Source organism: Mauremys mutica, chromosome 4, assembly GCF_020497125.1.
Source record: "Mauremys mutica isolate MM-2020 ecotype Southern chromosome 4, ASM2049712v1, whole genome shotgun sequence".
NCBI classification, from domain to species: domain Eukaryota; kingdom Metazoa; phylum Chordata; order Testudines; family Geoemydidae; genus Mauremys; species Mauremys mutica.
Window position 1 is genome coordinate 55,195,099 of NC_059075.1, and position 12,761 is coordinate 55,207,859.

General features: G+C 46.3%; 1 long non-coding RNA gene across 4 annotated transcripts in view; it reads right to left on the reverse strand.

Annotated features, from left to right (window-relative positions):
• The window catches only part of LOC123369820, a 134,849-nt gene that overhangs the window by 98,584 nt on the left and 23,504 nt on the right, over window positions 1–12,761 (reverse strand). Inside the window, exon 4 of one of the 4 annotated variants that reach the window (XR_006579146.1) lies at window positions 1,033–1,653. The exons of the other annotated variants lie outside the window; for them this stretch is intronic. This is a non-coding gene — a long non-coding RNA (uncharacterized LOC123369820). Of the gene's footprint in view, window positions 1–1,032; window positions 1,654–12,761 lie in introns of those variants that run through there. 4 annotated transcript variants of the gene reach the window in all.

The window sequence follows — 12,761 nt, forward strand, 5'->3', positions numbered from 1 at the left end:
CTTTAACAACCCAAGCTGATCTTCAGGCTTGTAGAGAAATTTTCAAACTAGGTGATTTTAGTAATCATAATGAACACTGACATTCTATTTTTTTGAATTTCCCTAGATGATTCAGTGAAAAAAATATATCATGCAGTTGTACAAGTAATGATTCCAGCTTTTCCCTTCATACATTTGCAAGGTCTATATTTACTAAAAATACTTGCATGAAGAAAAATATAAACAGAAAATCAAAATTCTGTAGTTGTCTTTTTATTTGGAGGGCTTTTAAAAGTAAAAACACTTGACAATTAATAGCAAATATGCAGGATTCCTACCTTATGAACCCAATTCTTCTACAGTCACACCTGGAATCAATGGTACTTTTGCTTTTGTAAGGACTGTATGATTAAACTCAATCTGTTTAAATTTCAAATGCCTCTTGGTGAAATTGAATCCAGTCCAGTAATTTTGTATTTTCACTGAAGTATCAGCAATTTCTGCATAATTAACGAGATTTTAAAATAATTGAAAAAGGGTGAGGTCTGGTTATATTTGTTTGGTTGTTCTATCACGTCTCTGAACGATAGTATATGCATCCAAAGAGAAATGAAAATTAAAACTCTGGACACTCAGGCCACAATTTACACGGAGGTCCTTTAAATCTGAGTGACTTACTCAGGACATTTTAGGTCTGATTTTCATAGGGACCTGTAGCTCCCACTGAAGTCAAAGCAAATTGCAGGTCAGCAAATCTGAAAATGAAGCCCTATGGCTCTCAAGTTGGGCATGCACAATCCATAAGCTCAATATTAGCGAACTCTTCTGAAAATTTTAGCCATATGCTTTAGTGTTCTCTATGTGGTCACCAAAGCTCAACATTAAAAAAAAAACCCTAAAACAACAAACACATTAGCAAGGATAAGATGTATCATAGCCTTGTTGCTATCTCAGAGAAAGGCAAACTAAAACAAACACTTAAACAAAAATTGCTAGAAAATAGTAAAAATCAGCTATTCTTGCTTTTTAAAATATTATAGCACTATGGTTCCACTAGGAGGAAAAAATGTACAAAACAGGAAAAGAAAAAAATTAGGAGAATAAAAGGATGAGACAGTCAAGGGAAAATAAAATGTACCCCAATCTCCCAGGATGGAGGATACTAGGACAGATCTGCCTCATGGCATCATCCCTCTGGCATTCAACTTCCATTAGGTATGGTCACTGTATTGGACTTGCAGAGCATGGTGAATGCCCTCATCATTTTGCAGACAGAGAGGAAGGACACCAAAATCACTCCCTACTGGCTAAGCACCATGGGAGTGAGTGAGGTAGCCAAATGTACTTCGTGGAGTACCACATCTATGAGCTGAACTGTAAGGAGCAGATGTCAGTTGCAGCCCCATCCAGGCTCCACCAAGAAATTATGAATACATGGGGTTGTCCAGGAGCACTATGATCTGCAGCTAAGACAAAAGGGGAGCAGGTCTGTACTATATGGATGACAGAAACCACTGCTCACCTTCAACGTGATCACTTCAAATGGTCTGAATCGTGCCCTGGTTCTCCGACACTGCCTTCTCTTTGGGCTTGAGCTCTGTATATCTATCTATATCTATATAGTATCATGGATTGCATTTACTTACAGGATGCAGAGGTGAGAGGACTTTTCCTCTATAAAAGCAAAAGAGAAACAGGCAGAAACTGTATATGCATCTTGTTCACTTTCTATGTACCCATATTATTCTGTGAGAGCATCACCTCTTGTCCTACCTGTGACAAATATTACAACCACATGCAGTATCATTGAGGACCTTTGTATAGCTTTATGAATACTATTAGTACATGTTATCTATATCTCTGTGGGTCAAGGATTGTATGCTAGTTGGTTGGGGAGGGTTACTAAGTTCCTTCCTGCATGAGCTCCTTTCTCGCCGTGGTGCTCTTCCACTTTGCTCCCCAAAGGAGGAGAATTATTGCATCCCTGGGATGTAAACAGCTTCAGAGAAATGTCACTCCTTGGGGTGGTTTGCATATGCCAGTTCAGACCAGATTCAAGGAGATAAAGAAAGGGCTTTTGGTACAAAAGGCTGTGTTTAACCTGACTGAGGATCCTTTATTTTGATCCAATGAACAAACTTGTTCCTTTAACCAAAGGATGGGTGAGGGGAGAGGGAAATCCCTACTAACAGGTTAGAAGGACTTTGAATGGCCAGATTCCCCTACCCAGAAGATGGGCAACTTCTGGTATGTTTGGTATGTGTTTACACCTTTTTATTGTTGTTTTCTCTGTATGCTTTTGTCCTTAAATAAATGTAATCTGCTTTAAAAGAGCTGTTAGGTTACTTGTAACTGCTGTTCACAGCCCTTTGAGAGAAATCAAAGCAATTGGGCCGGACTCTTAATCAGCCCTGCTGAGATAAACACAGTATACTGCATGGAGTTGCAAGCTAAAGCCCATCGGTAGTAGGGAGAGTGATGCTGGTCTCTGCCTATAAAGCGGTCTCTGCTCTTGAGACCTTAGAGGACATTCCTTAAGCAGACCATAGAGGGGGTCAAAACTGTGACGCTACCACTTTTGAATCACTAAATAGTGTCTGAATTAGCTGGGGGTTCGTCAAGCTTGGTATTGAGTGAGGAAAAGACAGGCAGGACCAGGGTAACACTAAAAAGCCAAGTGGCTGCGTTTATTTAGGGGATAATTACAACTTGGGCTGGGGGAGTAGGCAACTTTGGCTGGGATGGTATCAAAAGTACAAACACACCCCAAAACACAGTAATAATACACTTTATACTGCTCACCACACCACACCAAATAGGCAGACACACCAATCACACAGATAGGAATCGGGTTCGTCAGGGCGATGCCCGGTGCAAACACAGAAAAGAGACCCACGGGCCACTGCCTCGGCCACCCTTGCTTTCACACAGAGGGTAAACCCAGAGTGTGGTGCGGCTGCAGCTGGGCAGATTCCACTCACTCAGACCGCGGGGACTGGACCCCCTTGGTCAGTACCCACTAAGTAGAGGCAGCTCCAAGTTAAACACACACACACATGGGAACACAGACAGAGCAGTGATTCAAAAACAAATAAAGCAGTTTGCAATTAACAATTTAATAACAGATAGAACTATTATACAAGCTAGCTAAGCAATTGTGCAATTCTGAGCTCACTAATACAATCCTGATATCCTGAGTAGATATTTGGTACCAAGTTAGGGAGGGGAACAAATAAAAGGCTAGATAAGCTAACGGTCAGATATCAAAAAGCAAATACCGCACTCCAGGCGCAGCTGACCAGCAGAACAGACCCCAGAAGCATGTCGAGCAGACAGGGATCGGTCCAAACGACAACGAATCCAAACGATACGACACGAGTGCACTTTACCGGGAGGAGAGACCCTGGTCCGAAACGAGTGATCAGGTCCTTCAGACTAACACGCGGATGCTCCACACAAATTTTGGGGGGAAACCTAGTTTTATAGAAGGGTCTCACTCCCTCGTCGTCAGCATCTGATTGGCTCCCTGGTCCCTCATCCCTTCAGGTTTCGAGCTGTTGCCACCCCACGTCGGAAGGCTTTGCACACGGCACACTGGAGTTGACGAGTAAACAACCTGACCCTTAGATGACTGGGGTCCAAAAAAGAGCAGGAAATTATGAGTCTTGGGGCAGAATTATCCTGACCTCCAGACGACCGACCCAAAAAAAACAGGTTGCTGGGCAGAATCAGGCCTCCACACACAGAACTAGCCTGACCTTTAGATGGCCCAGCAGGAGAGAAAAAAAACAAAAACACAGGGAGAGCATACACAGCTAGTGTTGCTGGGCAGGATTGAGTCTCTGCCCTCTCTTATACAACAGGAACCTGGTCCAAAATGGAGGCCTGCACTTGTCCTTTTTAACAGGACTAAGATGGCCATGGACCGACAAGTGGCCATACATAGCCATTAACTATGAATCGGATTGCGACATGCCCCGTGGCAGATTGGCGGTCCATCACGGGAGGGTCAGCTTACCACCACTAGGAGGGAACGAACCTAGGGAACATAAGGGAAAACCGAATTCAAGCGGAAAAGCTCAGAGCCTGACTGGTCGTCAGCTGACGTGAAGGCAGTGTAGTGCACAGTCTGGATAGGAAGTGCTGACACAGCCCTGTTAATTAGAGCTTTGGTACATGCAAGGCTTAAGCAGAAAATAACAATAATTTACTGCTGCTGCAATTAACCAATATTTTAAGGATTGTGCCCATTGTCCAAGTCCCAGCCTGACAAGGTTGTTTGCCACCAGTCCCAGGATTGACGCTCCTCACGGATGCGGACCGCCAGGGACGACAGCTGCTGGGTAATGGCAGAGACATTGTTCCAGCCAGGACGGTCTGGAGACATGGAGGGTACATCACTTGACTTGGTGGCCAAAAGTGTGTCTGATGAGCGTAAGCCACAGTTTTTGTTTGGTTAAGTAGAGGGTTTGGATGGGGATGGCGCGCTGTGAACAAAAACCTGGAATGAAAAAAGGGGGAGATTAGGACAAGCCCTAGGGCAGGTCCTGTTATGATGTGGGCCGGCCGACTTTCTGACTGGCCAGCGATGCCCAGTCAGAGTCAGGGTCGTGGGGCTTCGTGGCATACAAGGGGTTGGGACGCAAGAGGGTCGCCTGGCCTAGATGTTATTAGGGCAGATACCCATACCCGCAATCCTGGAAAAACAAAAGGGGGAAAAAGAAACAACTGGCTCTCAAAGTGGAGGCGGCTCTGGAGCAATATATTTATGCCACCCCAACGCTACAGCCAGAAGCTTTTTGCGATATAGAGCTTACCCTGCAAACAAGTGTTTTTTGCTAGGCTCCCCGCTATTGGTCTTAGGAGGCCCGGGGCTTGCCCCCGTGGGGGTGCAGTGCCCGCAGCCAGCCGCAGGCGGTTGGGGCCCAGGCCACATCAGGCGATCCATAGCCTGAAAACAACGCGGTTACCGGGCCGCCCCTGGAACCCCCCGCATCCACAGCAGCGTGCTAGTGTCCCCCAGAGGGCTGCTATCAAGGGCCACGTCTATCCCCTGCTCTTGGATGGGAATAGCAGCTGGATCAGTAACATAGCAATAAGCTTCAAATGAACCGAAGCTGTTGCTGTGCCAGTGTTAAGCCTAGGGGGTTTTTGTGCAGGCTCCCACCAAAATAAGAGATGCCCCTGCGATGGTAAAAAATGAGATCGCGTGGGGTAGTGATCCCGCTGGGAGGTAGCTGAAAAGCTACAGCACTATTTTGAATCTGAAGGAAAGCAGCTGCTGGCACGGAGATTGGCCAGACAGGAGCAGCTAACAGTACCCCTCGGCCCCGTTCCCTTGACCAGGCAGCACTCCGGGAAATAAGGGTTGCCTCCTCCTGATCAATAAGTTCCTGACTATATTCTAAAATAAGCCGTCCTAACCAGGTGAATGATACAGGTTCGTTTGGTCCCCGCCCTGTGTCCTTGATAAACTCCTTCATCTCAGCCTTGCTGCGTGTAACGCCACTCAAAAACGACATTCTGTGCCCCTGTGGGGGTCCACATTAGTCCGAGTGATTTGTATGGCATAGCTTCGGCAGGATTAAGAGCTACCTTTTCGGGGGGTCAATGATGGCAGGGTCGGGTACAAACTAGGCGCTGTTTGGATATGGTGGAGGGAAGGGTTCGGGGTTTTTAGGAGTTGGCAGCAGAGAGGGAGGAGATGGGGTTGCAGGTAGGGATTGGGTTTGTACCGGGATCCTCAGGGGTATCAGCCATCTCCCGAGCAGTGGACGCCAGAGCCCCCATAACAACGGTCAATTTGTCCAGAGCCAGACCTAAAATCTTGTGATAGGTACTGGCAACGATCTTAGATTTGTACTGGTCAGGGAGGAGCTTTCTGGACTTTTTCCCTTCCTCTAACTCCTGCACTAGCTGGACTACCAATTCATGTGCAGGGCCCCCCACTTGGGAGTCTCGGGGAGTAAACAGTTGATGGACAAGTGCCCCCGGCTGCTTTTTAAAATCCTCTTCGGGCACCTTTTCCACAGCTGGACTGGATCAGCCCCAGCGCCGGCTTCCCCTGCCTTAATGCACGTTGGCGGTCACTGGCCTCGTGGGGGTTAACCGCAGACCCATTGTGGCATGTCAGGAGACAGCCTGCAGCACCAACAGTCAAGACAGCAGCATAGGTTCGGCTCAGGTGGCCCTCCCAATAATACAATTCCAATTCCAGCCAATGGCCTCTGCCTCCCCCGATCAAGTAAAACATGGTGTTGGAAAATGATTAAGTTCGTCCTCTGGGGTTTTGTCGGATGACCCTGGTGTTCGCCACGGACAAGCAAACTGTACAGACAACCGGGAAGGATTTTTCCTCACTCAATCCTGTTCGTGACGCCATGTCCTGAATTAGCTGGGGGTTCGTCAAGCTTGGTATTGAGTGAGGAAAAGACAGGCAGGACCAGGGTAACACTTAAAAAGCCAAGTGGCTGCGTTTATTTAGGGGATAATTACAACTTGGGCTGGGGGAGTAGGCAACTTTGGCTGGGATGGTATCAAAAGTACAAACACACCCCAAAAACACAGTAATAATACACTTTATACTGCTCACCACACACCACACCAAATAGGCAGGACACACCAATCACACAGATAAGAATCGGGTTCGTCAGGGCGATGCCCGGTGCAAACACAGAAAAGAGAGACCCACGGGCCACTGCCTCGGCCACCCTTGCTTTCACACAGAGGGTAAACCCAGAGTGTGGTGCGTGCTGCAGTCTGGGCAGATTCCACTCACTCAGACCGCGGGGACTGGACCCCCTTGGTCAGCTACCCTCTAAGTAGAGGCAGCTCCCAAGTTAAACACACACACACACTGGACACAGACAGAGCAGTGATTCAAACACATAAAGCAGTTGGCAATTAACAATTTAATAACTGCTAGAACTATTATACAAGCTAGCTAAGCAATTGTGCAATTCTGAGCTCACTAATACAATCCTGATATCCTGAGTAGATATTTGGTACCAAGTTAGGGAGGGGAACAAATAAAAGGCTTAGATAAGCTAACTGTCAGATATCAAAAAGCAAATACCGCACTCCAGGCGCAGCTCTGACCAGCAGAACAGACACCAGAAGCATGACGAGCAGACAGGGATCGGGTCCAAACGACAACGAATCCAAACGATACGACACGAGTGCACTTTACCGGGAGGAGACCCTGCCGAACGAGTGATCAGGTCCTTCAGCTAACACGCGGATGCTCCACACAAATTTTGGGGGGAAACCTAGTTTTATAGAAGGGTCTCACTCCCTCGTGTCAGCATCTGATTGGCTCCTGGTCCCTCCTCCCTTCAGGTTTCGAGCTGTTGCCACCCCACGTCGGAAGGCTTTGCACACGGCACACTGGAGTTGACGAGTAAAACAAACCTGACCCTTAGATGACTGGGTCCAAAAAGAAGAGGAAAATGAGTCTCTGGGCAGAATTAACCTGACCTCCAGACGACCGACCCAAAAAAAAACAGGTTGCTGGGCAGAATCAGGCCTCCACACACAGAACTAGCCTGACCTTTAGATGGCCCAGCAGGAGAGAAAAAAAACAAAAACACAGGAGAGCATACACAGCTAGTGTTGCTGGGCAGGATTGAGTCTCTGCCCTCTCTTATACAACAGGAACCTGGTCCAAAATGGAGGCTGCCTTGTCCTTTTAACAGGACAAGATGGCCATGGACCGACAAGTGGCCATACATAGCCATAACTATGAATCGGATTGCGACAAATAGTAACTCTATGCTTTGAAGAGTGTGTTGGTGGAATATGAAGAGATTAGACTAAAAGCAGTAGAAGATGTGGTCAGCATGAGTGCAGTGGCACAAAATCATCAGAAATCCATAACAGCTACGGATATAAGTAAAAACGTAAAACTAATCTGAGGAGTGACATCTTGCTTCACAGAGCCAGGGTCTGCTACAGACTACGAAATATCTTCGCCCTACACTTAGGAGGTCCCTAAGGTGTCCGGGGTGAATAGCTACCTTCTACTTACAGAGGGAGGGAGCCCTGTCTATTCCCCCAGGAGAAACTCTTCCCAGCCACCAGCTACTGGCAACACGGGTATTCCTCTCCGGGCTCTGTGAGCTGCACACTTTCCCTATGCAGGCTAGCATTTTACACACTTTGTTTGTTACATTCAAGTGCCCAGTCCCTTATCTTCTGGACACTTGCAATGTACACCGATCTGCTGACTCCATGGAAGTAGTGCACTCCTCTCCCGTAGGTTCATCTCAGTTCAACAATCTCCTTATGGTAGTCTACATTTTAAATGCTACACTTGCATAGCTGTACCACTGTAGCATTTCACTGTAGACACTATTGACACAGATTAGATAATCCGCCTCCCTGAAAGGTGGTAGCTAGGTCGCCAGATGAATTCTTCTGTTGACCTTCGCTGTCTACAAGAGGACTTAAATTGGCTTAACAATGCTACTCAGAAGTGTGGATTTTTCACATCCCTGACCAATGTTGTTAAACCAATCTCATTTTCTAGTGTAGACCATGCCTTAGTACAATGCACTTAGACATGACTACAGAAAAACCAAACTGAAGTTTATTTATCAGAGTTTGAGCTAGAGCAGGGGTCGGCAACCGGTGGCTCCCGGCTCACCAGGGTAAGCACCCTGGCGGGCCGGCCCGGTTTGTTTATCTGCCGCGTCGGCAAGTTCGGCCAATCACGGCTCCCACTGGCCGCGGTTCGCGGTCCCAGGCCAATGCGGGAGGCAGGAAGCTGCGGCCAGAACATCCCTCGGCTCGCGCCACTTCCTGCCTCCCGCATTGGCCTGGGACCGCGAACCGCGGCCAGTGGGAGCTGCGATCGGCCGAACTTGCCGACGCGGCAGATAAACAAACCGGGCCAGCCCGCCAGGGTGCTTACCCTGGCGAGCCGGGAGCCACCGGTTGCCGACCACTGAGCTAGAGAGTCAAATAAATGCAAGTAAAAGGATTTGGAAATGTAAGGTCACAGGTATGAGAAAAATATAAAATGCTATACATAAGCTATACCTATTAACAAGTTACTTTCCCGTCTAATAAGGTATTTCTCACAAAATGATCAATTCTTACAGTGCTTGTCCAGTACAAAAAGCTGGGATCCACCTTTCATGAGACAGCCCTGCTGGCAGAGTTTCTTCTCTGTAATAGATAAAATCTTGTGCCCTTTCCTTGTCTTATACAGTTGCAGACTACTGTCTCTTATCATAGGGGGTCACCTAGTTGGCAACTTTTCTTGGGGTTCTTTTGTTTTGGTAAATCCTCAAGCCTGCATCTAGTCAAGTCAGTAAGCATCGATCGTCTCCACATATGTCCCTGTTCTCAGTGTTGAGTGAGATTGCCCTGATACCCTGCCTTGCCTCAGGTAATAAATCTCACTTCAACAATTTTGAAACCCAATATTCTACATTTTATATATTTCTTAAACCATTTCTCATATAAACATCTAACAATAACCATGAGAATCATCTAGTTCCTAGCTTTCAGCAGAGACCACACATGACCCCTTTGGGTGAAATACTGAGAAGCTGGTAGGACACAAGAATTAAATACTTGCCTGGGCATGTCTGTGTCACACCCGCCCTTCCAAAACTTACACCAGCATCATTTAAATGGCTAGATCTTGCAGACTTCCACTAAATTCAATGGATATTTTACGTGAAAAAGAGTAAATAAGACCTACAGCCCAAAGATTCAGCCCAAAGTGATCAGCAGCTTTTCATTGCTCAAATAATCATTCTAAAAAGTAGCGGGAATACCACTTTCTCTTCAAGCTTGCACAGGGGCCATTTGTTGTGTGTTTTAGGAAGTCAATGGAAAGAATAAAATGACAATAAATATTGCATGTAATGCTTATAATTTTTCTGCATTGTTTTCTTAAGAAACCTCAACTCTCATATATAGGCAGCATGAAATACATAGCAAACAAAGAAAATTTCCTATCCTTTGACGGTGCACATAGCTTTCCACTTATTAGAGGAAGTACAGAAAGATTAGGGCTACATCTACACTGCATATTACTGCTGGAGGTGTGTAGGATATGTGTAGATACACGTAGCAGTGAAAATCAGGCTGCATCCACACTGCGCTGTGTAGCTGGACATGTCAGTGAAAACCTCTGGCAGAGAGGAGGTGGTGGGGAAAGGCTCAGGCACTGCCTCCTCTCTTCTGGAGCCTTTCCCCACTGCCGGGGCATTTCCCTGTGGCGAAGAAAAGCTGAGGCAGCAGGATGCTATACTGCTAAAACTAGCAATGTAGATGGGAAAGGCACTACTACTTAGCTATATAGAGAGCTGTGTAGGGTATAACGTACAGGGTTCAGGCATGCCTTTACTTGCCTAAGCAGTGCCTTATCATCTATGCAACTATTTACATCCAAGCTAGGGTGTGTATGTGGTGTATGTACTCTACCCACCAGTGCCACCATAATAAGTGTGCAGTGTAGACATACCCTACCAGGTAGGGAAAAGCCGCTTGCTGATTTTCTCGTACCACTTATTTAAAAGTGACCTATAAATACTGGATGGCTTGGACACTTTGTAGGAACCAATCCCTGTACAACATCCACTGTCCATACACAACTTACTCTTTACCTCATTTTATATTCCAGGCTGATCTTATTCATTGTTATATTGTTATAAATGGTTCCCTCTGTGTTCCCCCTTATTTTAGTACAGACATTGTTTCCAACCTACTAATCCACTTACCTCCCTAATCCTGTCTCCCAAGGAATGAGGACTCACCCATGTCCAATTACTCATGTCAAGCCAGGCCTACAGGCATTTAATACCATAGACTCCGAAGATACTTAATTTAATATGATTTTTCAAGAATACTGCAGGAAATTGCATTATCTGTCACATCTCCCCCACTAAAAAAGTGGGTTTAACTGGGGTGCTTAACTGGCATGCAAGGGGAATCTATTGATGCATTTCCTGAACAGGTTTATTCCCTGGATGGTGTTTTTGCTATTACCTTTCATCATTTCAGCTATTCAGATAAACATTATGTTAGCAAGCCAGCATACATCTTTCAAAAATGCATACAGAGTCATTTGCCAGCCATACCAGATAATTTCTTTCTTTAGAACCTATGGGGTGGAGCTCTCATATGCTCCTTCATATCCTGGTTATCCCAAAACTTTTGAGTGTCCTCTCACTCCCAGCTTCCAACTGTTGTCTAGGGAGGGCTGCCTCCTTGTGAAGCAGGACTCAACAATGCACTGCTTTTAACAGCAGAGGGGTTGGGCAAGGGAGATTCTTCAGACCTCCCCCACAGCCAAATTCCTTTCTCTGACCCAACTCCTCAGAGTGGCCCCAGAGGCCTAACCTCAGTTACTTGGGGGTGGGGGAGAGAGGGAAGAATACTATTGGGGTGGCCTTTTGTTCCCTACACACTTAGTAAAGGTGAGTAGAATTTCCTCTCACATCCATCTCAGGGTCCTTTACATTCTACGGAGCATCATACAGACAGACTGTGAGAAGACATTCCCCCTGCTTCCTAGCTGTAGTTACTTTTGCCATCTCCCAATCAGCTGTCATAAACTTTATTTGCATATTTCCCATCCTTGGCAATGCACTGCAGCTGCCTCAGTCTGTCCCTATTTTTGGCCAGAGACACTGCCATTACTAAACTCTGTATTGCCTCTGGTTCTCTGGTAAGGGGGGCAGAGAGCTTATTTCCCTGGCCTTGGCTGCAGGACTCAGAGAATTTTCCTTCAAGTCAGTAGGTCTGCTCACTTCCCTAGAACAGGAGACTTCCTCAGGTAAGTGTCTGTGTATACTGGGAAGGTAACTTGCTTCCTTTTGGATACCGCTGATGTAGACCCCTTTCCCTCCCTGTCAGCTACTATATTTGCACTTTGGCTAACACAGTCCCCTGAAGGTCTGGAGCTAACCGAGGGGGTCTGATTTACCCCTTCTGCTTTTAAAGCCTTAATATCATTCCCCAAAAGTAAAGAATATATAATATCTGACAATATACCTACAAACTGTGACCCTGACCCTTCCTTGGTCTGTATAGAAATCTGTGCTGTAGACAGAGTGAAGGCTTTTACATCAGGCACTTTAACTGAGATTTCGTACCCTGAGAGCATTTGATGGGGCTTCACAACATGAGGCTTAACTATAGTGTTAACAGTCCCACTCTCTCTCCATTCAGTTAATGTCTCTCAATTAATTACTACCTTCCACTCCCACTGGTGATGATGGATCTGCACCCTGGAGGGTATAGCATGACATGTGGGCAGTGGCTTGGAGTGTGAATGGCTCAGCACGAACATTATATGCCATTGGCAGACTGTCTGAACAGTTAACTCTGAAATCATGGTGCAGCTGGTCTGTCCAGCAATGCAGTGGGCCTCACTAGGAGGTCAATTCAGGCAAAGTGACCCAGTTGGCCACATATGGAACAATGCTTTTCCACACCCACCCCAGGGCTTCCCTCTCCCCGAGGCACATATCATATCCACATAATGGTCTGTCCATTTCCCAGCTAAAGTTACATCTCTAGGATTTTTGTCTATTAACAATTATGTTAGGTCATGGTGGTAGAGCTTTTAGAATTATTTTAAACACATTAATTCATAGGGTTCACTGACCGTGATAACCCCCCCACCAACCAGTTCCTCATTTTCTTTCATAACCCCTATTTTAGCTGAAACCTCAGCATAGGTCATGTCTAGGCTGTCCCCTTCCTTTGTGCTGCTGCTGGAGGTGGCTCTGCCTTCAGAGCTGGGTTTCCGGCCAACAGCTGTC